Below are 4,628 nucleotides of genomic sequence, written 5' to 3' on the forward strand. Positions count from 1 at the left end.
ACTTGCCAGAACCAACTAACTAACCATGTGAGTGAGTGACTTTGAAAGCAGATTCTCCATCCTCAGTCAAGCCTTCAGATGATTTCAGGCCCCAGCCTTAGAGTCAACCCCAAACATTGTGAGCAGAGACAAACCATCCCAACTGTGCCCTGGCTGAATCCGTGACACACAATAAAACAAGAGAAAATAAACCATAATTTGTTTTTTAAGCCACTAAGTTTTGGGGGGCAGAGTGGATAATTTGTTACACAGCAATAGCTAACTAATACAGATTCATAACACATACTAAAATTGACTCCAAGATAGATTAAAGTTTTGTAAGCAAACGTTCATTCAATGGTGGCATGCAGGAGGTGGCCATTAGGATTTCAGTCTACCCAGAAGCAACCTGCAGGGTAAGCAGGGTAACCACATTCACAAGAGCCTCCAGACAGCTGGTTGGTCACCCTCCATGGCTCCTTCACTAAGCCTTGGCCCAGGTCCAAGGACGAGACTGACTGGCTTACCTGGAAAGTAATCAGTGTGGGTGCTTGAACCCATGCCTACATGTGTTTGGCACCATCAAAGAGAAACTGGGAGTCTCAGCACCCAGAACATAAGCAGAAATGCTGAAAACAAAAAGAGAGAGAGAAAGAGAGAGAGAGTCATACACAAAGGAAATATAACCATAATACATGCATGGTCATCATAATGTAAACACTGTGAGATGATTTTCAACTGTTCAAGTCAACCAGAAAGAAATTCCAGAATAAGTCATTCTGGCTATAGAACCAACTGTAAAAGTTATCACCCTGGAAAATGTACAAATAATAAACAAAGAAGGAAGGGAGGTAGGAGGTTAAAAGGGGGGAAAAATGAAGAAAAGTGTGGAGGGCAAGTACCCTCTCCTTCCAAAGTGTAGAATCCAAAGATACTACCTGTGGCTGATAAAATAAGAAGTGAAGGTATACATATATATGTTTTTTATTTACCAAGGCAACCAATAAAAGAAGTAAAAATCTCTTACACTGGGACAGGAATGTGATAAAAGTGAGGTAAATCCTTATCCATTGTAGCAGTAAATCAACTGGTATGTCTAATCTTGGTATCTAAAAAACACTGATATAAGAATAGTGTTTTAGGGGTACCTGGGTGGCTCAGCTAAGCGTCCAACTCTTGGTTTTGGCTCAGGTCATGATCTCATGGTTCGTGGGTTCAAGCCCCACATGGGGCTTAGTGCTGACAGTGCAGAGCCTGCTTGGGATTCTCATTCTCTCCCTCTCTCTTGGCCCTTCCCCCACTCACGTTGTCTCTGTCTCTCACAAAATAAATAAATAAACTTAAAAAAAAGAATAGCTTTTTTCTTTTAATTTTTTAACGTTTATTCATTTTTGAGAGACAGAGAAAGACAGACTGTGAGTAGGGGAGGGGCAGAGAGACAAGGAGACACAGAATCCGAAGCAGGCTCCAGGCTCTAAGCTGTCAGCACAGAGCCCAATGCGGGGCTCGAACTCACGACAGTGAGATCATGATCTGAGCCAAAGTTGGACGCTCAACCAACTAAGCCACCCAGGGGCCCCAAGAATAGTTTTTTAATGACATGAAGGAAGCCATCAGAAAAACTAACAGAAATAGTTAAAAGGGAGTGAGTATGGAGATATAATTGGAGGAGGTGTCATTGTTTCAGACTTCAAGAACTTTCCTGAACTATCATTTGCTTTCTTTGTTGAATATGGTATTTTGAAAAAAGTAAATCTTTAAAAATTCCAATGTATTCCCACCTTTAATATACTTAGCATATTGCCTTGTGTTTTCAAGTAGGGTACATTTGTATCACATAATATCCACAAACTACTTAATCTTACAATAATTCTGTCAGGGAAAACACATGATCTTTCATCATTATCAGATAGGGAAAGTGAACTGAGAAATGCTAATGACTTGCCCAAGAGGACTTAGTAAAATATTTCCTTAAGAGTTATAACTTCTGGGGCGCCTGAGTGGCTCAGTCAGCTGAGCAACTGACTCTTGATTTTGGCTCACGTTCATGATCCCAGGGTCGTGGGATCAAGCCTCATGTCAGGCTCCATGCTGAATGTAGAGCCTGCTTAGGATTCTCTCTCTCTCTCTCTCTCTCTCTCTCTCTCTCTCTCTTTCTCTCTCTCCCCCCCCCCACTTTGTCCCTCTCCCCAGCTTGCACTCTTTCTCTCTAAAATAAAAAAATATAAAATTTAAAAATTAAAAAAAGTTGTAACTTCCTAAAACATTGACCATTTCTTACAAGCATCCCATGAGGTGTAAAGAGTCCCACCTCATGGATGAAAATATAATGGCAACAAAGATATGTAATCTCCCCCCTGGATCCCAAGGAGATGGTGGATGAATATGGTTCCTACTTCCGTCCTGCTTTGTTGCTTCCTCTGTGGGAAGTGGTGACCATCAACACAGCATCTAACAGCTGAAAGCAAGAAGAAGCAAGTGAGGTGCAAAGGCCTCATCATAACCCTGTTATTAACCACACTACAGGTGGGGCCATAGCACTAGGATAAAAATAAGCATTGTGCTTATTGAGGCCACACAGCAGGTCAGTAGTAACACTGGGATTTGAATCCGTGTTGGGGCACCAGAGTCATGCCTGCCATTAAGTGGGGGGGAAACTGGAAATAAAAAAAAAGGAAGTTCACTTGCCTATGAATGGGTCGTATGACTGGGTAGTAAATCTGTCTCTCACTGTCTGTATAGTTTAAGGCAACATTTTTCTCTCCTCAGATCCTCCACTTTCTCATCTGTAAAAGGAGAAGGTGAGCTACGTTATCTCCCTTTTGACCTGGAACTTGATTGTAGCCTAGCTGATGAAATCAGGTAAGAAAAATAAATAAAAATTCTATTGGGAAGGAAGAAATAAAATTGTCTTTATTCACAGAGAATATGATCATACTTGTAGCTATAAGTTATAAGATTTTTTGAAGTTATAAGGACTAATAAGTATGTTCAGCAAGGATCCAAAATACAAGATCAATATAAAAATTTCTTGTAGGGGTGTCTGGATGGCTCAGTCAGTTAAACAACTGACTTTGGCTCAGGTCATTATCTCACAGTCCATGAGTTCAAGTCCTGTGTCAGGCTCTGTGCTGACAGCTCAGACCCTGGAGCCTGCTTTGGATTCTGGGTCTCCCTCTCTCTTTGCCCCTCCCCAACTCTCTCTCTCTCTCTCTCTCTCTCTCTCTCAAAAATAAATAAAACATTAAAACATTTTTAAATTAAATTTCAATTTTATTTCTATACATTAGCAATGAACAATCAGAAATTAAAATCTATAAATATCACTTACAATAGCACAAAAAATATGAAATACTTAGGGATATGTCTGAAAAAAGATGCCAAAGACCTGTATACTAAAACTATAGAACATCACACAGCAAAATTAAAGAAGGCCTAAATGCCTGGGGAGATGTACAATATTCATAAGACTTGGTATTGCTAAAATGTCAAATCTCTGCAAATTGATATACATATCTGATACATCCTTAAACAAATTCCCCACAGACTTTTGGAGAAAGTGATAGCCTGAGTCTAAAATGCATACGGAAATGCAAAAGTCCTAGAAAACAACTCTGAAAAAGAACAATTTGGTGGGCTATGTGATTTCAAGATTTATTGTAAATCTACACTAATCAGGACAGCATGGTATTTGCATCAAGTTAGACAAAAGAGATCAATAGGACAGAAAATAGAATCCAGATATAGACCCACACATATGAAGACAACTGACTTTTGGAAAAGGTGCAAAGGTGGAGAAAGCATAGTCTTTTCAAAAATGTGGCTAGAAAATTCAGAAATCCATAGGAAAAAAAATTAACAGGCATACCTTGCATCATGTATAAAATTAATTCAAAATGGAATATAAACCTAAATGTAAAACTTAAAACTTTCAGGAGAAAATCTTTATGACTTTGGTATAGGCCAAGACTTCTTAAGATAGGTCACCAAAAGAATGATCCATTTCAGTCTATCAATATCCAAGGGCATATTGATAGACTGGACTTCACCAAAATTAAAAACATTCGCTCTACATAAAACACTATTAAGGAATGAAAAGATAAGGCACAGGCCAGGAGAACATATTTTCAGAGCATATATCTGATAGGATACTTCTATCCCAAATATACACAGAACTCTCAAAACTCAATAATAACCTTATTCAAAAATAGTAAAGATTTGAACTTTTACATTCTCCAAATGTTTCCCAAATTTCTCCAAAGAAGTTTCACAAATGGCCAGTAAATAGAAAGAAAGATACTCAACATCATTAATCATTAGGGAAATGCAAATCAAAACCATGATGAAATACTCATACCCATTAGAATAACTACTCTCAAAACAATGGAAAATATGAAGTATTGATGAGGATATGGAGAAATTGAAACCCTCATATGTTGCTGGTGGGAAAATAAAATGTTGCACCTTTGTATAAAAATATGGCAGTTCTCAAAATGCCAAACAGGGGCGCTTGGGTGGCTCAGTTGGTTAAGTGTCCGACTTCAGCTCAGGTCACGATCTCACAGTTTGTGAGTTCAAGCCCCGCATCAGGTTCTATGTTGACAGCTCAGAGCCTGGAGCCTGCTTCAGATTCTGTGTCTCCTTCTCTC

This window comes from Herpailurus yagouaroundi, unplaced genomic scaffold (genome assembly GCF_014898765.1).
Source record: "Herpailurus yagouaroundi ecotype Mexico unplaced genomic scaffold, PumYag 185, whole genome shotgun sequence".
Classification (NCBI taxonomy): Eukaryota; Metazoa; Chordata; class Mammalia; order Carnivora; family Felidae; genus Herpailurus; species Herpailurus yagouaroundi.